This window comes from Geotrypetes seraphini, chromosome 18 (assembly GCF_902459505.1).
Source record: "Geotrypetes seraphini chromosome 18, aGeoSer1.1, whole genome shotgun sequence".
In the NCBI taxonomy this organism is placed as follows: domain Eukaryota; kingdom Metazoa; phylum Chordata; class Amphibia; order Gymnophiona; family Dermophiidae; genus Geotrypetes; species Geotrypetes seraphini.
In genome coordinates this window covers 19,040,009-19,066,680 of record NC_047101.1, presented here as the reverse complement: position 1 = coordinate 19,066,680, position 26,672 = coordinate 19,040,009, and the positions used below count along the sequence as shown (strand labels likewise).

The 26,672-nt window shown below is 45.5% G+C and overlaps 1 protein-coding gene across 2 annotated transcripts in view; it reads left to right on the top strand.

Annotated features, from left to right (window-relative positions):
* The window catches only part of LARP1 (La ribonucleoprotein 1, translational regulator), a 152,054-nt gene that overhangs the window by 6,696 nt on the left and 118,686 nt on the right, over nt 1-26,672 (top strand). The gene's annotated exons all lie outside the window — the stretch shown is intronic.

Below are 26,672 nucleotides of genomic sequence, written 5' to 3'. Positions count from 1 at the left end.
CTCCGCCTCGATGCGGCCCGTAAGATACTTGAACGTCTCGATCATGTCTCCCCTCTCTCTGCGCTCCTCGAGCAAGTATAGCTGTAATTTGTCAAGCCGTTTTTCGTATGGTAGATCCTTGAGTCCCGAGACCATCCGGGTGGCCATTCTTTGCACCGACTCCAGTCTCAGCACATCCTTGCGATAATGCGGCCTCCAGAATTGCACACAGTATTCCAGGTGGGTACTGCAATATTTAGCTTATTCCTTCCTTATAAATCAAAGTTCTGGCTGCTGAACTAGAGAAAGATGTTCAGCTGTCAGGGCTTTGTTTATAAATTTTTATCAACACAACTAATATACTACTTTATCCTAAAGCAAAAAAAAGAAAAGAAATAGAAATTTTTTTTCCTACCTTTGTTGCCTGGTTTCTGTTTATCTCATCTCATTCAATTCCTTCCATCCACTGTCTGTCTTCTCTCTGCGTTTTCCATTTGCTCTGTTACTGTGCCTCTCCCTTCACCCCACCCCCTTTGGTCTGGCACCCATTTTCTTTCTTCCCCTCCTCCCATAATCTCTGTCTTCTTCCCTTCCAGCATTTTCGCCCCACTCTCTGTTCCCCACAGATCTTATTCTCCATTATGTACTTTTCTCAGATTCATGTGCACCAGATAACATGATGCAGATTAAGTTTTAGTTGCCAAAATTGTGATTATGCCTCTTTAATCTAATCTTGCATTTGTGAGTCACTTATACCTATACAGGCTCAAGGCGACAGATCAAAGAAGAAGGGAAAAAGAAGGAGGGGAAGAGGACGTGGAGAGATAAGAGGAGGGACTTAGACATAAGGGATGCTATATAGAAACTGAGATAGTTGTCAAAAAGGTGAGTCTTCAGGTTTTTTCTGAATTTAGTGTAGTTTGCCTCTTTCCTGATAGCTTCTGGTAGGTCATTCCAGATTTTTACACCCAGATAGGTTAACATAGAGTGGAAAATTCGTTTGTAGTGGAGATATTTTGTGGATGGTAGGTTTAGTTGGACTCTGTTAAGGATTCTTTTTGATGTCGACCAAACATTAGAGAATAATTGGATGAGAGGGGCTGCTGAGCTTCTGTATAGGATCTGGTGTATGATACATGACGATTTGAAGATTATTCGTGATTATATTGGAAGCCAATGTAGTTGCCTGATAAAGGTTGTAATTGAGTCAAATTTCTTTAATTTGTAGATTAGTCTAACGGCTGTTTTCTGGATGAGTTGTAGTTTGTGGATAAGAGCGATGTTGACGCCAAAGTAGGCGGAGTTGCAATAGTCTAGTTGGGGTAGGACCATCATCTGAATGATCAGAGCAAAGTGATGTGGGTGGAAGTATGGTCTTGTGAGTTGTAGTTGACGCATAGTGGAGATGGTCTTTTTCCAAAGGTTAAACATTTGTGGTTCCATTGTGAGAGTGTTGTCTAAGATGCAGCCTAGTACCTTGGTGGATTTTTCCATTATGAGAGTGATGCCTGATGAACAGCACCTCTCTACCTAAACAGCCGCCTAATCCGAAACCTCTCAACTAGAGTAAGGAGAACCCAGACTCCATTCACCTACCCCTCACTCAAAGGCACAAAACGCAAAAAGCTATATGACAACCTACTTGCTACACAGGCCGCGAAAATTGACCCCACCATATCCAAGCTGCTGACCACAACTACGGACTACAAAGCGTTTCGAAAAGATATAAAAACCATACTATTCAAAAAACACATCCCAATATTATAATCTACCATCATCTTCTCTCCATTCATAACCTACTGCAACTTCGTCCCCATAGGCAACATCTAATCTAGCTGCATCGGGCGTAAAGCCAATTCATATCTAGAAACACAGTCTCCCCAAATACCGAAAAAATCAGATATAGCAACCTAGGAACAGACGATTTTTGGTAACATAAGATTATGCGTTGTAATATTATGTAAATTAACATAAGGTTATGCGTTGTAATATAACATAAGGTTATGCTTTGTAATATCATGTAATGTAAGTTATGCAATGTACTGGAATAATAAGGTAAAATAACATAAAATAACTCTACGTAAAGTCTTGTAAAGTTATGTAAGATAAATTATGTAAGATAAATTATGTAAACTTAATGCAAGTTATGCAAGCACGGTAAGGATAATGTAAAGTAACACAAAGTAACTCCACGTAAAGTTATGTAAAGTTATGTACGTAAAGTTATGTAAAGTTATGTACGAAAAGTTAAGTAAAGTTAGGTTTGCAAAGTTTGTAAAGTTATACAAATAATTGTATTGTCATCGCCTGGAAATGTCCAGCCATCTTCTAATGTAATCCGCTTAGAACCGCAAGGCACAAGCGGAATAGAAATCACTAATGTAATGTAATGTAATGAAAGAATGAGGTTAGGTATGACATTCTGTTGTGTGGTGCGGAAACCAATGGCTTTGGTCTTAGTGGCGTTCAGTTTCAACTTGTTCGTTGCCCAGGTTTGAATTTTATCTATATTGTTTGAGATTTTTTTAGCAATATTCATAGTTGACAGTTTCATAGCATATTAAAATTTGATTGAATGCTAAACATAGAATTCAAAACGTTGTACATTGGGATGGTTATTGGTTATGGGAATGAGGAGGAGGAGGTTGCCATCGGCATATGACAATATAGTTTCATCTTCCATTTTGATGTGGCCCAGTGAGCTCATGAATAAATTGAATAGGATTGGGGATAATGGGAAGCCTTGTGGGATGCCACAGAATGCCTTCCAAGGGTTGGAGTATGATTCTTGCCTTTTGACCATGTATTCGCAATTTTGTAGGAAGTCTGCGAACCATTTCAGTACAGTTCCTGTTATTCCGATTTCCAAGAGTTTGGTTAGTAGTAATTGGTGGTCCATTGAGTTGAAGGCTGCGGAGATATCAAATTGGAGCAATATGGCCTGATGACCTGAGCTTAGCAACTGTTTGATTTTAGTGATTAAAGTGATGAGGAAGAGCTTGGTGCTGTGCTGTTTTCGGAAGCCATATTGGGATGTATGAAGGCCGGCGTATTGCTCTATGTATGAGGCTAGCTTGCTGACATGAGACGTGAGGATTTTATTGAGGATCAGAATGCCAGCAATCGGTCTGTAGTTGAATGCTATGGAGAGGTCTGCTTGGGCTGTTTTCAGTATAGGGGTTAAGACTATTATACCCATTTTTTTGGGTAGGTGCCCTTGGTTCAAGGAACTATTTAGCAGGTTAGTGAGCCATTTAATGATATGATGTGGAGCTGCTGAAAGAAGGTAAGGAGGGCAGTTGTCAAGGGGACTGCTTCGTAAGGCTAGTTTTGATATTAGCCTATTGGCATCGGGGAAGGAAAGGTTAGTGAATGAAGACCAGATCTGGTCTGCATTTATGGGCTCAGTGTATGCCATATAGTTGTGTTAGTACGAGTTTGATGAGGCTGTCTTGACAGCTTCTGATTGGACCAATTTAACTTGTCAGTTCTACTCAATTTGTAGCATTTTTAATCATTGTAAACCACATAGAACTTCACGGTCTTGCAGTATATAAACTGTTATAATTATTTGTTGAGGAGTTCTGCCTTGTTATAGATCTTTGTATCTTTGCAAAAAGGCAAACCTTCAGTTACTGCAGAATATGGCAGCTAAATTTATTTTTGGGGCTAAGAAATGTGATAGGGTGACTCCTTATCTGACAAAATGCCATTGATTACCAATTCATGCTTGATGTAAATTTAAAATGTAGACAACTATCTTCCAAATCCTTCATGAGATGGCACCATCTTATTTGCCTGCTTTAGAATTGTCAGAGTCTCTCACAAGATTTGCAACTTTATTTCCATCTGCTTGAAAATTTGGCTTCAAACAATATCTGGTGACATCCTCATATCAATTTGTAAAACTCTGGAATGCTCTCCCAGTGGCTCTGAGAATGGAACCTTCTTATATAAGATTCCGTAAGTTATTAAAAACATCTCTCTTTAAGGCATAATTTTATTTGCTCAGACAGTATTATTTATTAGGTGTTACTGTTTGCTAAGACTGTATTATTAGGTGTTAACTTGAGATGTTTATGGAATTTATATGTAAATCAGGGAGGATTGCTTCTTTCTATTTGACTTTATTGTAATCCGCCCTAATGTCTTTTGACAAAGAAGCGGGATATAAATTTTTATTGGGCAAGGCAAAATTCTTGGGGAAAGATTTCTTAAATAAGAACCCACAAAAATACTTTATTTTTGCTCCTCCTTCCCTTCAGAATTTTTGCTACCTTTCTCCCTTCTTCCACCTGTAGCTACTTCTTGGTTCTTACCACTACTATTCCACCTGGACTTGCTCTCATTGGACTGCTATTCAGGACTTTCTCAAGTCTGATTGCTGCTCTTAGACCCTGCAACTTCTCGTTCTTGTCCTGGTAAGCAACTGCTGTTCGACCTTGCTCTTTCAAGCCCCAGAGGATCTACCTGGTGTCAAGTTTTGGAAACCTGGGGTTTTCCTTGTTACACTTAGCAGATGAATCCAGAGACTTGTGCAGAACCAAACTAAGGACTGTGTTCTTATAGGATGGTAAGCACCATGATCGGACAGTATTTTCAAACTCCAGCAGGTGGGTGGATGGTCTCCCTCCAGCTACTGTTCTACTCCTGTTCTCCTGTTCTGGGTTTAGTCGAGCCTAGGGTATCTGGTGGAGCCAGGTCCCTGGTCTCTTCCCCCCCCCCACCCCCAATCTGCCACTTCCTTTTTTAAGGAGGGAGAATAAAGGCAAAGAAAGGAACAAATACAGGTTTTCTACTGCTACGGTTGTTATAGGAAGGGGACTTCATTTGATGATGTTGCCTTTTAGCCTTGTTGACCTGTTCCATGTGTCTGCAGGAAAAGTAGGACTCTGGTTTACGTACCGTGTTTCCCCGATACCTAGCATGATTTTTGGGGTAGGTCTTAAGCCCAAAAATGAGCCCTAGTTAGATCGCCCCCAAAGCTCCTCCAGAATGTCCCCAACTACATCCCCGGCGGCAGCAGCAGCTCTCCCCCCGCCAACCCCCCAGGTACTCAAACAATGCTTGAGTACCTGGATGATCTCATGTAAACCGTTCTGAGCTCTCCTGGGAGAACGGTATAGAAAATTGAATAAATAAATAAATAACCCTCCTACCCATCCCCTTGCGCAGCACCTTTCCATCTCTCCCTCCCATTTGAACTCTGTCGACCCTCCCACCGTGAGACCAACATACCTCCCTCCAAACAGCAGCATTGGCAGCATTTTAAACAGGCTGCTTCGCGGTCTTCTGCTGCTGGGTCCTACCCTTTGCCACAGCACTGATGATGTAATCAGTGATGCAGCACAGGGAAGGCCCTGACAGGAGAAGGCTGCGAAGCAGCTTGTTTAGAGTGCTGCTGATGTTTCTGTTTGAAGAGAGGTATGCCGGTTTTGCGGTGGGAGGGTGGGCATGGTTCTACTGTGCAGGGGAGGATGGGAGGGAGGGATAGAAAGATGCTGTGCAAGGGTTCTGCGCAGGGGGATGAAAGTAGAGAGTTGCGCGGGGACAGAAATCCCACCCGTCCCCGCCAAAGTCCCACCCGTCCCCGTGAGGAATCCCCTCCATCCCCGCGAGGAATCCCCTCCGTCCCCGTGAGGAATCCCCTCCGTCCCCACCCGTCCCTATAAACTACAGAAATAGTTATTTCATTTAATTATGCTACTGAATTAAAGGCTCTGGTAGAAATCTATTGTCAAATAAGCAAAAAGACATTATTAATTTGGAAATAATAATTAGGAAGAATTCATACTTTGTAAACGGGTTTCTACCAGAGTCTAATGTTTATAAATTTTTATCAACACAACTAATATACTACTTTATCCTAAAGCAAAAAAAAAAATAGAATTTTTTTTCCTACCTTTGTTGCCTGGTTTCTGCTTTCCTCATGTTCTCATTCAATTCCTGTCATCCATATCTCTTTTCTCTCTGCGTCTTCCATTTGCTCTGTTACTGTGCCTCTCCCTTTCTCCCCCCCTTCCAAATTGGTCTGGTACCCATCTTCTTCCCTCCGCTCCCCCCATAGTCTGGCATCTCTGTCTTCTTCCCTGCCAGCATCTTCTCCCCACTCTCTCTTCCCCATTAGCGTCCTTCTCTCCCCTCTGTCTTCCCCATGTCCTGTCAGCGTCCTTCTCCCCCCCTGTCTTCCCCATGTTCTTTCAGCGTCCTTCTCCCCCCCTGTCTTCCCCATGTTCTTTCAGTGTCCTTCTCCACCCCTTTGTCTTCCCCATGTTCTTTCAGTGTCCTTCTCCACCCCTTTGTCTTCCCCATGTTCTTTCAGTGTCCTTCTCCACCCCTTTGTCTTCCCCATGTCCTTTCAGCGTCCATCTCCCCCCGCCCCCCCGTCTTCCCCATGTCCTTTCAGCGTCCTTCTCCACCCTTTTGTCTTCCCCATGTGCTTTCAGCATCCTTCTCCCCCCTCTGTCTTCCCCATGTCCTTTCAGCGTCCTTCCCCCCCCATCTTCCCCATGTCCTTTCAGCGTCCTTCTCCACTCCTTTGTCTTCCCCAGTGCTTTCAGCGTTCTTCTCCCCCCTCAGTTTTACCTTAAGCGTCTTTTCCTCTCCACTCCACCTTTCCTTCCTTTCTCCCTCCCTGCCCCTTACCTTTGTGGCGCTTCCCCGCCCGACTGACAACAGAATAGGCCCGGTCCGACAAACCTCCCTGCCCTGTAGCCGCAAATCCAAATTACCTTCTTACATCAGCTGGAGTATTGAAGTTGCTGTAAGAAAGTAATTTAGATTCGTGGCTACAGGGCAGGGAGGTTTGTCGGACCGGGCCTGTTGTCGGTCGGTCGGAGGAAGCACCACAAAGGTAAGGGGACCTGGCCGGCTGTGCGCCCTCCCCGCCCCCCTTGGTACGCCACTGCCGATCACAGCACACAGCCGATCGGAACGGAAATCTTCCCGATGTCAGCGCTGATGTCGAAGGGAGGGAGGGCTTTGCTTAAGCCCTCCCTCCGACGTTGGCGCTGACATCGTGGAAGACTTCCATTCCGATCAGCTGTGTGCTGTGGCAGGGCAGGTAGGGAGAAGACGAGCCTTGCATCCAACCCCGCAGGATCCCCGTGACCCTAGGGGGCGTCCCCACGGGATCCCTGCGACCCGAAGGGGGAACCCGCGGGATTCCCGTCGTCCCCGTTCCCGTGCAGCTCTCTAGATGGGAGGAAGGGATAGATAGATGCTGTGCAAGAGTTTTTGCTGCACGGAGGGATGGGAGGGAGAGAGAGAGAAAAAGATGCTGCAGAGGTGAAGGCACAAGGGGATGGGTGAGAGGGGAGGAAAGATGCTGCACATGTGGAGAAGAGGAAGGTACAGATAATCATTGTACATGGAAAAAAATAAGACATCCCCCGAAAATAAGCCCTAGTGCATTTTTTGGACCCAAAATTATTATGACACTGTCTTATTTTTGGGGAAACGCGATAGGTGAGTACCTTTTTAATTTTTTTTTATATTTATTAAATTTCACTTAAGTACAATACATGGAGGGGCATAATCAAAAAAACCCAAAAACGTCCTAAGGCCTTAAACGTTGAAAGTAGAAGCAGGGAAATGTAATGTAATGTAATTTATTTCTTATATACCGCTACATCCGTTAGGTTCTAAGCGGTTTACAGAAAATATACATTAAGATTAGAAATAGGAAAGGTACTTGAAAAATTCCCTTACTGTCCCGAAGGCTCACAATCTAACTAAAGTACCTGGAGGGTAATAGAGAAGTGAAAAGTAGAGTTAGAGGAAAAATAAAAATAAAATAAACATTTTAACAAGATTTTAGTTTCCAGAAAAAGGGCTTCTTCAGGGAAGAGACTTGGCCGACAGTCCCAGGATGTCTATGTCTCCTCCCCTGCGATGTTCTCCCATCCATGCATTCCCTCCCAGACACACTGCCCGTGCCCCAGCCGCTCCATGGAGGTTTTTTTTGATAATGGCCTGCCTCTACATTCAGCGTATAGCCCAGACCACCACTACGTCTACACTTATACCCCCACGACGTCTACACTTATAACCCATAATGAACCAAAAAAACTCCTAAGCCCCAAACGTCCAACACAAGGGCTTTTAGGCGAAGGAGGAGCCAGTCTTTCGCCTAAAAGCTGGATTCTGTAACCGGTGTTTGTCAAAAACAACACCGGTTACAGAATCCACACCAACCACCCCCCCCCCCCCCCGATGACGTTTGGGGCAAGAGGGAGCCCAAGCCCTCTTGCACCCCAACGACATCGGGGCAAGAGGGAGCCCAATCTCTCTTGCCCCAGGCACCCGCAGCACCCACCGATTATGATCAGGCCAGGAGGGAGCCCAAGCCCTCCTGCCCAGGCAGACCCCCTATCCCCCACCCCACACTACAATATGGATAGAGGGCAGTTGGGTTTTTGTTGGGGTTTTTTTTTCCAGCTCCTCGTGCAGCTCATGAGGCATGGGCTGCGTGGGCGTGGTTTCCTGTCTTGCCTGCTACTCAGGCAGTACTTTCATGGCTCATGCCTGCTCAGGCGACTTGATACTGCCCTGGCGGCGTTCTAAGGTCTAGGCTGTTGCTCTGGCAACGATCTCTGGTGTTGGATATGTCCCTGGTGGATTGCTTATGAGCCAGAGGCTGCTCTGGCATTCTCCTTTAGCAGTTCTCGGGAGTTTCAGATGCAGCTGTGGTGGTGGCCTTCTTATGTTCCAACCACTTCTCTGACGGCTCTTTTGCATGTCTGGGTAGCCGCTGTGCTGGCAGCCTATGCAGGTCTCTCATTCTCTGTTGCTAGTCTACCAGCACTCTTGTTGTGGAGGCAGCCCTGGTAGTACTCTCCTATTTTGGTTGTCGATTTTTCAGCACTTGCTTCGCTCAATTGCTAAAACTGCACAATTCCTCGGTCTATATAGAAAAGGCTTCACAGCTTCATTTAGGCACATAACACTTGTCTGTCGGGCCAGTGCAGCTCCCTTGTAAGAGATAAAGTGTAACTCTGGCCTGTGCAGTGTTCACCTCTCTTTCTGTTTAGGGGGTACACATCCATCTTTTATTGTGGAGTATGTCTAGGCAGTTTAGCTTCATTGTTGAGTTAGGTTCTTCTCCATTATGTTTCTCTCTAAATGTGCAATTCCTTTTTTACCTCTGTCTGGACAACTTGCTTCCTTCTCTGTAAGTGGAGTGCATCTTCTCTATCAGGACTGCACACTTATGTCTCTGATTGTGGAGTGCTCCTCTGTTCTAGGTGGGATCAGTATGGCACTACTCCCTTTTCTGGATGTAGAATGCTTCTCTTTATGTACGGCGAGGCTTCTTCTCTGGTGGTTGGGCTGTGCTGCCCATCATTGGCTACAATTTATTTATGTATTTATTCATTCGATTTTCTATACCATTCTCCCAGGAGAGCTCAGAACGGTTTATGTTAAACTTATTCAGGTACTCAAGCATTTTTCCCTGTCTGTCCCGGTGGCTCACAATCTATCTAATGTACCTCGGGCAATAGGATGATTAAGTGACTTGCCCAGGGTCACAAGGAGCAGTGTGGGCTTGAAACCACAACATCAGAGTGCTGAGACTGTAGCTTTAAGCACTGCGCCACTGTGTGGCATGGCTCTATCTGGATCTGCAGAGCAACTCTTCATGACTATACTACAGGGCCCTATCGTGGGATGTAAGGCATGGCTCCACAGACAAAATGTAGAGCACGATTCTTCTTGTTGGTACAGCATGGCTCCATCGCTGGAAATGGAACATGGCTTTTCTTGTCTGTACATTACAGATCTATTGTTGGATTTGGAGCATGTCTCCTCTAGTCTGTGCCAAATGGCTCAATTGTAGGATGTAGGGTGCGAGTCCAGCACTGGATGTAGGGTGCAGTTTCTCTTTTTGGTACAGCGTGGCTCCATCTCTGGATGCAGAGCATATCTCCACCTGTCTGGGTGGCATGGCTCCCGTCTCTGGTCACCTAATTTTGGCCTTAGGGGTAGGGCTTCAAATCAGTCTGTAGGTCCTGATTTGGTGCTGGTTAGACACATGGTTCTTTGTGAAGGTCTCCTGCTGGAATGTTTCATACCATCTTTAGGTGTGACCAGTGTTCCCTCTAAGCGGGCGGGTGTTGTGAGCAAACTTTTTTCACTGTGAGCTAAAAATATCGGGCGCCAGCAAGTTATGAGCCAAATAAATATGTTGCTTTCTACCACAGAACTTCCTTACGTTTGTATGGAATCTATCCCCTTTCAACTTTAGAGAGTGCCCTCTCGTTCTCCCTGCCTTAGCTACTAAGTCTATTCCCTTCAGTACCTTGAATGTTTCTATCATGTCCCCTCTCAATCTCCTCTGCTCAAGGGAGAAGAGGCCCAGTTTCTCTAATCTTTCGCTGTACGGCAACTCCTCCAGCCCCTTAACCATTTTAGTTGCTCTTCTCTGGATCCTTTCGAGTAGTACCGTGTCCTTCTTAAAGTACCAGTGCTGGACGCAGTACTCCAGGTGAGGGCGTACCATGGCCCGGTACAGCAGCATGATAACCTTCTCTGTCTCTTCAGTCCAGCATCTGCCCCTTCCATTCACTGTCTGTCTTTCCCTGCCATCTCTCCTCCTGCCCCCCCCCCCCACCCCCCAATTTGGTCTAGCATCCATCATCTTCCTTCTGTTCCCCTCATGGTCTGGCATCTCTATCCTTCCCTCCCCCCTGTGGTTTTTAGCATATCTCTCTTCTCATTTCCTCCACTCAGATCTGATCATTCTCTGCTCTCTCTTCCCTTTTCTTCTCTGGTCTTCCTTCTCTATTTTCTGCCTCCATCTAAATTAAATTCTTTCTTACTATTTAGTCCCGTTTCCCTCTTTTCACTGTGTCTACACACAGCTTGTCACCCCTTTCCCTCACCCCTCCATTATCTTACTATTTTCTTCCCCCTTTATTTATCTCCTCCTTCCATCCAGTATGTGTTCTTTCCCCACTTCCATTCAGCATCTGCTCTCCCTTCTCAACTGACATCCATCTGCCTTCTGCTCTCTCTCCCTTCTTCTCACTTCCATCATCTGTCCCCTTCTCTCTCTCTCTCATCTCCTCCATTCCATCATCTGCCCCTTCTCTCTCTCTCCCCCCCCCCCCCAACTTCCATCATCTGCCCCCCTTCCCCTCACCTTTGTGGGTCACTTTCTTTCCCCTGAGGGTGGCTCATGTCACAGGGGAAGCTTTGGCCGAGCAGAACCGCTTGATTGACAGTGGAACTTACTTGATTGATGTCGATGCTGGGGCCCATTGCCGTTTGAAGGAAAAAAAAAAAAGGTGGAAAAAAGGAACCTGTAAAGGCGAGAGGAAGGGAAACCTCCAGGACAGCTGCTTTTTGCCCTCCTTCAGCGGCCCAAGAGTTCAGACCAGCAGCGGCAGCTCTGTATGCTTTTAACTTCGGCACAGAGCTGCCCCTAATCAATAGTTTAGCGCGGTTTCATGAGGCAGCCTCGGGGCCTTTGATAGCCGGCCCGCTTCGATGATGCGATGTGGGCCGGCCTAGCAAAGGCCCCGAGGCTGCCTTATGAAACCGCGCTAAACTATTGATTAGGGGCAGCTCTGTGCCGAAGTTAAAAGCATACACAGCTGCCGCTGCTGGTCTGGAGGTGCGGAGACAAGGCAGGAGGCAAACGCGGTGGAAGGCAGGAGTCCCGGCGAAGGCAGGAGTCCCGGCACAGCGACTGCAACAGGAAGTTGCAAGTCAGCTGACGCCGGCCTTTCGTTGCGGCGGGGACCGAATCCTTCGCGGACCGGCAAGATTTTGTTTGCGGACCGGCGGTTGAAGAACTGTGCTCTACACTGTGTGCGCTGTGACGAGAAACTTGTGCGCTGCGAGGTAATATTTTGTGCGTCAGCGCACCCCAGCGCAGCTTAGCGGGAACACTGGGTGTGACTTATTGCCTCCCTTGGAATCTCTGTTCCAGTTCGCTTGGTTCAGTCTCCCTGCGTCCACTTTGGGGTGGACTTTGTGATTTACTCCCTTTACCTTGGGGGAGATGTGGTAGTGTATTATTTCTGCAAGGTTGTTTTTTTTTTTTTTTGGGGGGGGGTCAGTAGTTTTTTGTCCTCTGGTTAGGCTGGCCTTTGGTTTCTAGGGCTATCATTCCTTTGTGAGGACTGATTGCTACATTCTTCACATTTCTGGATTCATTTGTTGTTAATGACAAGCAAGGAAAAATGGTCTTACCTGATTTTCTTTGAGTCACAGCAGATGAATCCAGAGTCTCACCCTTTGGTTTAATTTCTCTTGCCTTTCATAGGTGATGGACCATTTGGCTACTTTGAGTGGGATTTCTTCTCAGCCTTCTGTCTTTGGACTATAAAGAGGACATTCTATGAGGAGGGAGTTTCATGCCTCTTTGGGCTCAGTGATGGTACTTCTACTTTGTTATGCGAGATACTGGCTCATCAGGGAGCTTACCATAAGAACATAAGAATGTCCTTACTGGGTCAGGCCAATGGTCAATCAAGCCCAGACCAATGGGTCCGTCAAGCCCAGTAGCCCATCCTCACTAGTATCTGGCAAAAACCCAAAGAGTAGCAACATTCTATGCTACCAATCCAGGTCTCTGAATTCATCTGCTGTTTCTATAGAAAAGAAAATTATCGGGTAAGACAAGCTTTTTCTATTCTGCTCCTGTTTTTGTGGAAAAAAATATGAAAAGGAACTTAGAACTGAATCAAAACTAAACTAAACCTTAAGTTTATATACCGCATCATCTCCACGGAAGTAGAGCTCGGCACGGTTTACAAGAACAATGCAGGCCCAAATCAACAAGACCACCCAGAAAGCATTTCTAACCATGCAAGCACGAATTATCTCAGGACAAGCAGGCAGCATATTCTCACATGTGGGTGACGTCATCCACGGAGCCCCGATGCGGACAGCTTTTCAAGCAAACTTGATTGAAGATTTCAAGTTTGCTAGTGCTGCACCACGCATGTGTGTGCCTTCCTAATCCACTAGAGGGCGTATACCCTCCTCATGGTCTTCAGTTCTTAGTTTTCCGCGGAGCCAGAAAGCCCTGTCTCTCTTCTCTGCGTTCTTCTAAGTGCCTTTCTGGCACCGCGGATTCTTTATTTTGTTAGGGAGTCGCTGTGCGTTTGTTAATTGATCGTGTATTTTCTTTGTTTCAAAAAAAAAAAAAAAAGGACTTTTTATTGTGTTTCTGCTGGTTCCATCGGCAGGCCCTTCTTGGTCCTCAGCCATGCTGCTAGGCCTCATTTTGCTGCAGCTGTATTTTCTTCTTCCCTGGCCTCTCTCTAGGCTCACCTCGTGTGAGCAGAATGGCCGGGACCCTTTTTCCTTCGTTGGAATCGGACTGAGTAGCTTCGATCCCCGGTAAGTTTTCTTTCTTTCTTTCTTCTAGGTGCGTTACCTCGGTAACGCCACCGGCTGAGTCTCAGGCATTCCAGGCATCGAGTGCAATCGTGCCCGCCTCTACAAGACCATCGAAGCGTGCCTCCTTTCATGGGAATACTCATCTCGAGGTTTCCCTTTATGGAGCGCACTGCTGCACCTTTATTACCAGTTTCATTGGTACGGTGCCGACTTCTGAACCTCGACGGACTTCGGTGTGCCTCGACGTCGACTGGGGCTTCGTGCCTCGACTGAGGCTTCGTACGTCGACTGAGGCTTCGTGCCTCGACGTCGGTTGAGGCTTCGTGCCTCCATGTCGACTGAGGCTTTGTGCCTCGATGTCTCCTGGGGCTTAGTGCCTCGACGTCGCCTGAGGTTTTGTGCCTCAATTCAAACTATACTGTCTATTATTCAAAGCAATAAATGGCACAGCCCCCAATTACCTAAACAACCGCCTGTACCAAAACGCCACCACTAGGCAAAGAAGAACTAAGACCCCTTTTACCTACCCCCCACTCAAAGGCACCCAAACGCATGCACACTATCTCCAACCTGCTGATAACAACAAACGACTACAAATATTTTCACAAAGAAATCAAAATCCACCTATTCAAAAAATTTATACAGAAGGCTTAACCCCAACTGGACCCCCCTCAATGCAACTCCCTCCTCCTCCCCCCTTCACCAGTTCCCTTCTCTTTAGCCTCAAGCATGTCAACTGCTTCCCTAACGGTATATATACTGGATCTGCACTATTTCCTATTTGTACAGCATCTTGTAGCTCTTGAAATATACAGCTCCATTATTCTTGTAACTTCTCCTGGAAATGACCAGAATTCTCTCTAATTATCCTGGAAATGTCCAGTTGTCTCTTTTGTAATCCACCCAGAACTGCAAGGTTGAGGCGGAATAGAAATCAGTAATGTAACTTAAAAAATGAGAAAGGAAGGGAAAAGGTTTACATAAGTTTATAAACAGAGTGGAAAGTAAGGGAAAATAAATTACATGTTAGAGAAGAGCCAGGTTTTTAGTTGTTTGCGGAATAAATGGAGGGCGCTCGGGTTCTGCAGAGGGGTAGTAAGGTTGTTCCAGAGAACTGTGATTTTGAATAGAAGTGATTTTCCCAGTTTACCTGCGTGAAGAATACCATGTAGGGAGGGGAAGGCATTTTTTTTGCTAGACTCTTCAGGGTGAATGAATTAACATCTTTTGCTTATCATTTAATTTATCACTTTAGGACTCACTATCAAGGCTATTAGCTTATTCATAAGCTATCAAAAGCTTTTCTAAATGAAAGTATACCAGAGCTATCACTCGCTTCTAATTTTGGCCATCCAGTCAAAAAGAAATTGATCAGGTTTCATGTAATTTTGGTAAAACTATTTTGTCTTAATTGTGCACCTCACACAATATGTAGCACCGAATGCTTTCTTTGGCTTTTTTACACTTTTCTGCTTCTAACTTATATTAACTTTTCTGGCATAGCTTTTGTTGCATTAAATCAAGAGAATCCACTATTCAAAATTACAATGTAAATTCATTTAAATAATCCAATATTTTAATTTAATAATTTAGTAAACAAAAGCATTAGAATAAATTCCAGAACTCAAAGGAAGGAATACAAATTATCATCACATTCACATATCTCCAAAAAGGACAATAGTGAACATAAACAATGAACAATACAAACATATACTGAAATAGCTCACTTAACTTGAATTCATTCAGACTTCAAACTAGAGTCCAAGGAGACATCAAAAGGCCAATGGAGATCCTTAACCATCTAAGGAAAGTCAATGTTCATAATCCATAATTCATAAATCCATGTGCAATCAAATCCCTAGGTGTGTCATCAAGGTGAAGTGCAGGTGCTACAATCATGTGATCGTCTCATCAGATCATGTTCAAAAACATCAGTGATAAAGCTATCCAGTAAAAAGCGTTGAATGTTGAATGCAAAAACATTCCATATCAGTTTCAACTCCCTCAACATGAGCTGTGTTTCGATAATACTCTTATCAAGAGGAAGAATAGCGCTGGGGAAGAGAAAACACACAAACACTAGCTTTTGTTGCCCCTTACAGTGGTTCCCTTTTGAGGTTAACCCTCTGTTCATCTACTTCTCAGACATCCCCAACCTGTCAATGCTGCCTTAACCCTCAAGAGGGCACGTTAATAAATTTACGTTAAATGGCACCTGGGGTCCGTGTAGACCCCAGCACCATAAAGTCATATTACAACTTAAATTGAATGTAAATAATTATTGAGGTTAAATGCCATAAGATCTTGAAACAGACAAGGAGCAAGCAGTTTATAAATTTGAAAAATTTATTAAATCATACTTTTCTGACTGAATAATTAATAATTAACTTTAAAACATCAACATAATATTCAGTTTCAGATGTAATTGTCACACAATACTGACGGTGTGCTGTGCTCATTGCAAATATGCTATGCATATCTGTTTCAATTTTCTGTCCTGCGTTCTACTGCAGATATAACATTGCTTTTTCTTTGGCGGCTCCAACTGACATTTTTCGGCAGGATTTGACTGTCAGTAACCAAGCCTGATCAGAGACTGCTTTGCTCCCTTCTTCAGTGACTGTGGACATTGAAGCCTTTCCTGTATATGATCAGCAGTTAACTGGCATCCTAATTGCACCAAAAATGACCTTTTTATTCGGGTCTTCTTAGACTCATTTTGCGGTTGACAGAATATCCAGGTTATGAAGGCTGCAATGGCACCGACATCTAGCATATTGAAGAACAATGCCATTGTCCAACGATTGTTCTTAACGTCGACAAGTATATGTAGTTGCCATTTTGTCCATATTGTCAACACCACCTTTGCAAGAGTTGTAGTGCAGGATTACTTGTGGTTTGCGAACTTCCCCTTCAATTGCTTTGTCGTGATGCATAGATGACAGCATTGTAACAATTTTTCCTTTCTTTGGGACGTACGACACAAGTGATTAGTTCTTTACAGAAGCCAAAAGTAGATAACTTTTCTTCTTTTCCTCTTGTTTCAGTCATCTCCTTTGGAATATCAGGCTTATTTCTCCGAATAGTTCCAACCAATGTTGTGTCCATTTGCAGCAAATCTTCTGCCAATGGAACTATCACAATATTACAATCACTTTTCACTCAGCACTTTGTCAATCACTTTGCAGCTGCTGCTCCTTGGCCCTTATCTCTATCATGACTAGGTTGGCGTCCATGGTAAACTTCACCTGTCAGAGGAAAACATGTAGCCGAATCGCAAGTCCTATTAATGCCCCTCCCTTCCTTCTGTGTCCCGAGTTTGTGCCCCCTACCCCTCACTGCCTTCCAGCCTTTGTCCCACTCTCTTCCTCCCTCCCTCCCCTGAAGCCAACCCGCCGCCGATTCCTCCTCTACCTGATGCGCTGCCACCACCCGTCAGCTCCATTTAATTATCCCCCTCCGTCGCCGCTGCAACTCTGGGAAGGGAAGGGCCAGGCACGTGTAGCAATTGTACGCCGACAGCCCACAAGCCTTCCTCCCAAAGTCAGTTCTTATGTCTGAGAGAAGGTCCAGGCCAGCCAAGCAGTGAATGGCTGGCCCAGAACTTTCTCTCCGACATCAGAATTTACATTGGGGGTGTGGGGGGGAAGGCTTGTGGGCCGGCGTCATGCAATTGCACGTGCTTGGCACCTTCCTGGAGGTGCGGCAGGGAATAATTAAATGGAGCTGGTGGGTGGCGGCGGGGGGTGGCAGAAAGGAATCTTCAGTCAGCCCACATAGCCCCAACAAGCGGTCTGCGTAACCCCTAGGGTTCGCGTACCATAGGTTGAGAAACACTGCTCTAGAGCCCTTTTCATGGCTTTGCCTAGTGCTTAGATGATTCTGCAGATATGTGGTGTCTCTTTTTGTATCTTTACAAACAGTTGAATAGGTTGATGGCTGCAATACCTGCACTATTTATCTAAATATGATTATTGAATAGTGAGCTGCTGCTTCCCAAGTTGTATAGGAAAAATGTATCAAATACTTAGAACCGTCAGGACTTGACCCTTGGAACGAATTGGCTTTGTATAATTGCAACTCTTTGTGCTTTTGAATTTTCTTTGGCAGTTTGTGTGCTTTGAAATAGTTTCATTCTATTTGAAACTGTGGTGTGGTAGGATTTCTTTCTGCAGAGGAAAAATGTGTTATGTTCGGTCCATTTCTGGTTTCCTGATTCCAGTTCTGTACGTTATTGATTTGAAAGACCAGCTTTCTTTTTTTTTCTTTTCCAGTCTTCTGCTAAATAAGATATATATTATATCTGCTGTTTCTTGCCTTTCAAACTTACACCCCAATGTACTATGTCCCAGTAAAGCAGATGGTAATCAGATTTCAGTCCAGCACGTCAAGTTATCCTTCATATCCTCTCCGTTCTCGCTGACCTTTGCTCATGGCTTCTTCTGTCTTCTTCAGGGGTGGTAAAGGCATAAAGGCCCACTTGGCTGATCTTGTCAGCATTCCCTGCTATTTGTACTGTTGTGGAGGAGGGCAGGAGCAGTGGCTGTGGCATGCCAGAGCTCAGCATATTAATCCAGATCAGTTTGCAAACCACTTTTATTTTTTTCTTAGATTAAGTCCCCCCTTCCTTTTTTTTCCAAAAACTTCTAAAGATTAACTTATTAGTGCCACATTCTTGTATTAGGATTGTTACATTGTGTAGCTCTTTGTCAGGCTAGTTCACAAGAAATCCAGCATGGGTGGGTTAGCTCTGACTGGATCCGTGGGAGATGGATAGCATGGTGTATACATAGCCATTATTCTTCTGGAGGTTTCAGGCTTAGTGACAGGGTATTGCTGTATGGAGGAACCTGGGTGTAATTCCAAGATCAGGCCTTTTTGCTTCACATATGGGCTGAGGATGTTGCCTGCAAACCTTTGGCATGACTCCTGCTATGGGGCCCCCAATAGAGGCTTGTCTCTGCAATGACTGGACTAAGTCAGGAGGGAATGTGAAAATTATTGTGGTTGCGAATGACATTTCATGGTGCAGGAAAAATCTATTGGATCACAAAAAGTTGTGTGATGGATATGTCAGAAATCAAACATGGTCCATTATAACCTAGAAAGATCTGAAATTGTGTATACTTAGTAACTAAATAACTTACTCATTTTTTCTTCTGACTTCTGGATTTGGAGGAAGCTCCTGAGCTGTCTTGCTTTTCATGAGGAAGTTGTGTAGAATCTTGCACAAAGTAGAGAGATCTAAGAATGAGTGGTTTTCTTTGCTTTTGCAAATCCATAATTGGCTTTTCTAGTGCAATAGGTATATCATTCTGGGCAGTAAGGTATTTTCTCCATGCTAGTGAGATGTGCAGAAGGAATCCATTACAGGTTTTCAACTCCTCTTTCTCCTACTGCCCCCCTCAGTTTTTCCATCTGTCAGAAATTGTCTTTCCTTAGCATAGCAGCAGATGAATCCAGAGACAAGTGGGATAGCTCACATCGACCAGCAGGTGGAAATAGAGAAACTGATTAACAGGTGGTCTTATAGACTGGTATTCCTCCTGTCCATTCAGTTTGCTCTATCTCCCAGCAGGGGTTTGGAGCTCTCACTCTAGCTCCTGGATTCTGGCTGTGCAGGAATAAATTTCTGGGACTTTTATATTCTTCTGTTGAGACTAGTTCTCTTCAGTTAAGAAAGGGGTGTCTGGCTGAGCGGTGCCAGCTTTGGGAGCTACACCTGGGCCCCCCCAGGTCCCTTCTCCACCCTCCCCTCCATTGGATTGAGTATATATATTGGCTCTGTGTATATATACTGTATATCTTTATTATTTTTGGTATATTTTTGCAGTTTTTGTGGCTATTGGTGCACCAGAGCTCCTCAGTGTGGAGGAGAACTCTATCTGTATGGAGAAGAAGCAGACTTGAGTCTGCAGCTGGCAGGTTAATTCCTTGGGGACCTGTTTGGTCAGCCTACAGAAATCTTTGTGGAGCTCGTGGTTTGTATTCCTAGTAGCTTAGCTTGCCTATTGAATTGCAGATTAAGCACAGTCTATGAGGTATTTGCAGGGGGCTCTTCAGGGTAATGGCTGTGATTTCACCTCCCCTCTTTCATATGCGCAGTTCCGCAGGGTTGAGGACCAGTCTGACTGGCGGCCCAAAGATCTTGGCGTTTGAGGACTAGCTGATTGAAGCAGGGATTCTTCTCCCAGATCATTACTGCTTAGAGCCGAGGAAGGCTACATCATCTTCAGAGCACAATTCAAAGTGAGTAAGGCTATTACAGCCCATGGACAAAATTGTGGGGGGTGGGAGGTGTCTGTTTTTTAAAGGTTTTTACCATTTTTTTATAGGGTCTCCCACCTCTAAAATTCTGTTTTCTGGGTTTTAAAAAACTTTTTAGTTAAGTTGTTTTTGAGCCTTTTTTGGCGCTAAAATGCTGCCTTAGTGGCCATCTAGGATTTCCCAATTATTATTATTGGGGTTTTTTTTTCAAAGTTCTCCAGAACCTTAAAATCATCTCGTTTTGCCCCAGAACTGGCAGGTATGGAGTCCTCAGGCTCTTTTACCCCTAATTCATGCCAGATTGTGCTGGATGGTCTTTTGAAAATCACCCTTGTACCATGTGCCGTGCAACACATGAAGGGGATGGGAGTGTCCGGCTTAGCGTCCCTTTTGGTCTCTAGGACTGAGGAACCATTGAGGGGCCTGTCTACCGGGAGAAAATTCCTTTCAGAACCCTGGAAACTAAACACAAGTGTGTGGAAACTGTGGGGCCCAAGAGACATAAGGTGGAGTTACCTAGAGGGGGTTCACTGCTGCTTGTAAAGCCTTTTCTCCTGAATTTAATTTGATGTGGAGAGCTTATTTGGAAAGCTGGGATACTTGCATGAAGTCTGGCAGTGAGCCAGGGGTCGCGCAGGGAGCTTGGGCTCCCAGGGTACATTAGCGGCATTGCCAGAAGCTGACCAGAATGGTCCTATGGACCATTCTGACAGGGATTTAGAAGGCGAGGGGTCAGTCTGTATGTCTTTGTCTCACAGAGCGCGTATTCCCTACTGGGAGATATAGGGTCACATATAGGAGCAAGTAAGCAGAAAGCAGTGGGAAGGGGAAGATCCCACTGTATGTTGGCTGTTCAAGCCTCTGGCACTATTAGAGATCATTGCTGACTCCCTGTAGGAGCTAGTTTGACTCCCAGCAGGCTCCTTTCACTCAGTGGTCTATGCTCAGCGGAGTGAGAGCTCTGCCCATGTCTTTTCCCTGGCATCCTGTTATGAGCGTTTTAGCCACAGAGCACTTCGATGTTCCTGAGGACTCTTTAAAGGTAACCAAAACAATGTCTAGTCTGTATCCTATGGCACAGGAACGCCAACATGTTTGCTCAGCATAAAGTGGATTCCTTGGTAGCTCAAGTAAGCAAGCACACATCCCTGCCAAGTGAAGGAGATATTAAAGGATATGCAAGATTGCAGAGTGGATGTGGTCCTAAAAAGGCAGTTTGAAACTTTGTCTTTAGGAATCACAGCAACTGCAGAAGCCTTGTTTGTAGCACATGCTTGTCATAACCAAGATGTGTGGGTTCACCTTGGCAGAGGGTGAACCTTTGCCCCAGCTTATGCTAGCAGGGGTGGATTATGTGGCCAATGCTCTCTACAGCATCATCAGTCATGAGCAAAGTCTAGCTTATTCCATTGAGACCATTGTCCTTGTGGCTATTACATCAATGAGAAGAGTCTTGGAGCTGCAGGCACTGTTATGCATGGATCCCTTCCTCAAGGTGCACTGCTTGCATATATATATATATATATATATATATATATATATATATATATATATATATATATATATATATATATATATATATGCACGCAGTGCACCTTGAGGAAGGGATCCATGCATAACAGTGCCTGCAGCTCCAAGACTCTATATATATATATAAATACAGTGCTACCTTGGATTACGAGCATAATCCAAAATGCTCGTTTATCAAAACAAAGTTCCCCATAGAAAATAGTGGCAACAGCAATGATTCGTTCTAGAACCCGGGGTCTATACCTGTCGGGTGCTGGGTGCTGCAGCGCCATCTCCTCTGTGGGTCATCTGAAGAAGAACCCCACTGTGCCGCTTCGAGGGGGGTGGGGATGCCAGCTGCCAGAGAACCCCACAGTGCCGCTTCGGGGGGGGATGTCAGCCGCCGGAGAACCTCGCAGTACCTTCAGAGGGATGCCTCCTCCATCCGCCGGCCAGCCCTCCATATTGGATGCCCTTCGCATGCTGGAGAGCCCCCACCCGAGCGCCGCCCCACTCGCACGACACGCACAATGCTGATGATTGACGCTGTGCGCATCACACGCAACGCGCAGGCGGGACAGCACCTGGCCACACAGGCCCAGACAGAGGTCCTCCAACCTGCGGAAGGCACCCGATGTAGAAAGCTGGCTGGAAGACGGAAGAGGAATCCCCTGTAAGTGCTCGTTGATCGGGGCAGTGCTCAGTTTGCGAGTCAAAAGTTTGCTGAGTGTTTTGCTCGTCTTCCAAAACACTCGCAAACCGAGATACCACTGTATAGGGCTTTTGTCTGCTTTGGTACAAACTGAAGGAGGCAGCAGAGCCCTCGGTAGAAGGAGGAGGAGTTGAAAATTTATAGTGGATTCCTTCTGCATGGCTTGCAAGCATGGGTAAAATGCTCTACTTAAATCTTTTTCACTACTACTGGCGAGTCCTGTGTGATTCCCATATCAGCAGCCTTTATGGTCACATGCAAAATCCACACTCTTTGTTTCATGTTATGATACACTACTACTATTGGTGTCTCTTGCCCTTTTCTGTTTTTGCCTTGTTGGGAATGATAATGTAACTGAATAATGCAGTTCAGTAATTAATGAAATGCTTCAGGAGGTTATAGATGTTTTTAAATAAACTTAGACGACAATAATTTATTTGCTGTTATTGCTGAGCAGACGCTGTTGAGGATTGGGACCATGTGAATGTATCCGATTTGGGAAGCACTGCTATTTACCAGCTCGTTTGATTACATTGTTCAAGGCATAAACATTTTATACACATGTAGAGGACAGAGAGAAGTGAAGATGCACATAGAAGAAGGTGAGGGACTGTACACATCAGTTGAAGCTGGACCAGGAACTACAGTTTAGCATTGGAGTGATGTTTATACCTTTCTTGGGTATAAGGATTCAGTGCTCAGGGCTATCCTAAGGATATTGCAGCCAGCTGTGTTTTCAGGATATCCACAATGAGTTTCACAATAACCTTTTATGTAGTAGTTCATTGTGTGCAGATTTATCCCATGCATATTCATTGTAGATATCCTGAAAACCTAACTGACCGTGGCATCCCTAGGACAGCTTTGTGCCACAGGGGTGGATGTGTGCCTAGTAGGGTTGCTCCATCCTATCCTAGGTGTAGAAGGGGCTTTAGATACATGATATGTCAGTGATCATAAGAACATAAGCAGTGCCTCTGCCGGGTCAGACCAGAGGTCCATCCCGCCCAGCAGTCCGCCCCCGCGGCGGCCCAACAGGTCATGACCTGCCTTAATCACCAGAAGGGGCCCCCTTGCCCCCTAGGTTTCTCATCGAAGTCCTATCTTCCCATCAATGTCCTAACCCTCCGGCCTTGCACCTGCACGACCTGGTGAGCTGTCTATACTTATGCAACACCCCAGCACCTCCCTCAGTACCCCACGATCCCCTTTTCCCTCAGGAATCTGTCCAATCCCTGTTTGAATCCCTGTACTGTACTCTGCCGGATCACTTCCTCCGGGAGCGCATTCCATTTGTCCACGACCCTTTGGGTGAAGAAATCTTCCTTGCATTTGATTTGAACCTATCTCCCTTCAGTTTCTCTGAGTGCCCCCTCGTACCTGTCGTCCCTTTTAGTCTGAAGAACCTGTCCCTGTCCACCCTCTCTATGCCCCTAAGTATTTTGAAGGTCTCTATCATATCCCCCCTGAGCCTCCTCTTTTCCAGAGAGAAGAGCCCCAGTTTATCCAGCCTCTCAGCATATGGGCAGTTTTCCAGCCCTCTTACCAGTTTCGTTGCCCTCCTTTGGACTCTCTCAAGAACTGCCATGTCCTTCTTGAGGTGCGGCGACCAATATTGAATGCAGTATTCCAGATGTGGGCGCACCATCGCTCGATACAGCGGCATGATGACTTCCCGCGTCCTGGTTGATATGCCCCTCTTGATGATGCCCAGCATCCTGTTGGCTTTCTTCGAGGCTGCTGCACACTGTGCGGATGGTTTCATGGATGGATCCACTAGCACATCCAAGTCTCTCTCAAGTCCGGTGTCTTCCAGCAATCTCCCCCCCATTTTATACTCGAACAACGGGTTCTTTTTCCCTATGTGCATGACCTTGCATTTATCTACGTTAAAGCGCATTTGCCATTTGTTTGCCCAGTCCTCCAGCTTATCGAGGTCCCTTTGCAGTTCCTCATACTCCTCCCTGGTCCTAACTCTGGCGCAGAGCTTGATATCGTCTGCAAATTTTATAACCTCACACTTTGCCTCCGTTTCCAGGTCATTGATAAATATGTTGAAGAGTAGCGGCCCCAGCACCGATCCCTGCGGCACACCGCTCGTGACTCCCCGCCAGTCAGAATATTGGCCCTTTACTCCGACCCTCTGTAGTCTACCTGACAGCCAGTGCTTGATCCATCTGTGTACATCCCCGCCCACCCCGTGGTTCCACAGCTTCCTAAGCAGCCTTTCATGTGGCACCTTGTCATACCTTGTTTATATCCTTTGTTAATTTACCATGTACCCTGCATATATTATCAAATAAGAAAATAAAGAACATAGAAACATAGAAATAGACGGCAGATAAGGGCCACGGCCCATCTAGTCTGCCCACCCTAATGACCCACCCCTACCTTTGCCCTGTGAATAGATCCCATGTGTCGATCCCATTTGACCTTAAATCAGGCACGCTGCTGGCCTCAATCACCTGCAGTGGAAGACTATTCCAGTGATCAACCACCCTTTCAGTGGAAAATAATTTCCTGGTGTCACCTCATAGTTTCCCGCCCCTGATTTTCCACGGATGCCCTCTTGTTGCCGTGGGACCCTTGAAAAAGAAGATATCTTCCTCCGCCTCGATGTGGCCCGTGAGATACTTGAACGTCTCGATCATGTCCCCCCTCTCTCTGCGCTCCTCGAGCGAGTATAGCTGTAATTTGTCTAGCCGTTCTTCGTATGGGAGATCCTTGAGTCCCGAGACCATCCGGGTGGCCATTTTCTGAACCGACTCCAGTCTCAGCACATCCTTGCGATAATGCGGCCTCCAAAATTGCACACAGTATTCCAGGTGGGGCCTTACCATGGATCTCTACAATGGCATAATGACTTCCGGCTGAAGGCTGATAAAACCCCTGCGTATGCAACCTATAATTTGTCTTGCCTTGGATGAAGCTTGCTCCACTTGATTGGCAGCCTTCATGTCCTCACTGACGATCACCCCTAAGTCTTGTTCTGCTACCGTTCTTGTTAGGATCTCGCCATTAAGGGAATAAGTCTTGCATGGATTATGGCTGCCCAAGTGCATAACTTTGCATTTTTTGGCATTGAAGCTGAGTTGCCAGTTCCTAGACCAGCGCTCCAGTAGGAGCAGGTCGTGCATCATGTTGTCGGGCATTGAATCTTCGTCCGTTGTGCATTTGCCCACTACATTACTTAGTTTGGCATCATCGGCGAATAATGTTATTTTACCTCGAAGCCCTTCTGCCAAGTCTCTTATAAAGATGTTGAATAGGATCGGGCCCAAGACCAAGCCCTGTGGCACTCCACTGATCACCTCCGTCATTTCGGAGGGGGTGCTATTCACCACTACCCTTTGAAGCCTACCTCCAAGCCAGTTCCCAACCCATTTCGTCAATGTGTCACCTGATCCTATAGAACTCATCTTGCTCAGCAACCTGCGGTGTGGTACGCTATCGAATGCTTTGCTAAAGTCCAGGTACACGATGTCCAGGGACTCCCCAACATCCAGCTTCCCCGTCACCCAGTCAAAGAAGCTGATCAAGTTGGATTGGCATGATCTCCCCTTAGTAAATCCATGTTGACGGGGATCCCGTAGATTCTCCTCATCTAGGATCTTATCCAATTGGTGTTTGATTAGAGTTTCCATTAGTTTGCTCACTATCGATGTTAGACTCACTGGTCTGTAGTTTGCAGCCTCCATCTTTGAGCCTTTCTTATGGAGTGGAATGACATTAACCGTCCTCCAGTCCAACGGGACGCTGCCTGTACTAAGGGAGAGGTTGAAGAGCGTGGACAGTGGCTCTGTCAAGACCTCACTCAACTCCCTAAGCACCCTGGGGTGTAGGTTGTCAGGCCCCATTGCCTTGTTAACCTTGAGCTTTGACAGCTCACCGTAGAACTGTCTAGCTGGAAAAAACCCATCTCCCATTGCATAGCAATTTGAATTATTTGCACATTTTCTCTGAGTTGAATTTGCCACACTGAAATAAGTAAGAATTTATAGGCAGTTTGTTGCTGTTAACGTGGATATGATACTTCTACCAAATACTAAAATGATTTATGGTATACGAGTCTTAACATATTTTTTAGTGCAGTATGTCTTAGTGGTCCTGAATGCTAGGGTTTTGCATCTGAACCCGCAAATTGCTTGCAGAATACTGTCCATCGTCTTTTGAATACCTCCTCCTTCCCAGGGAACTGCTCCTGCCCCCTCCATTTTTTATTTTCTGCAGTCAAGTTGCTCAGAAGTGTTTCTGCTCTGCTGTGCGGTTTTATCATTTTCAGATATTTTTTCTAAGTGATTGGTTGGAGACTAGCTGTCCAGAGGTTCCCACTTGTTGGGACCTCTGCATGGGAGAAGATGCAGAATTATGCTATGGAAGTTTGCTGCTAGCAGGATCAGCCCTCTGGGACACCTAGCTAGCCAGCTTGCTTTTGTATTTTTTTGAGCTCAGGGGCCATCCCCTTGCGTAGCTGCTTGCATCCCTGATTTATTAGGAGTTTGGCTCCTTCCCTGCTTGGCCAGGATTAATAGTGGGCCGGCTGCATGTACCTCTCCCTCTTCATGGTGCTAGGTTTTCTGAGGGTTGAGGCTCGGTCCGACTGGCAGCTTGAAGACTAAGGCCCAGATGCGCTAAAGCCAGCGATTGTCACTAAACCTGTTTTAACAGCTTTAGCGGCAATCACATTTGCTGACCCGATTCAGAAAACAGTTCTTCACTTGGTTTTCTGCACGATCGCTTATTCTCCGATCCAACCATGCAAATAACCTAATTAATATTAAAATGCCATGTAAACTTCCTGATTCACTAAGAAAAAGTGATTGCTTTTGCACAGATGCTGGGCATTTTACAC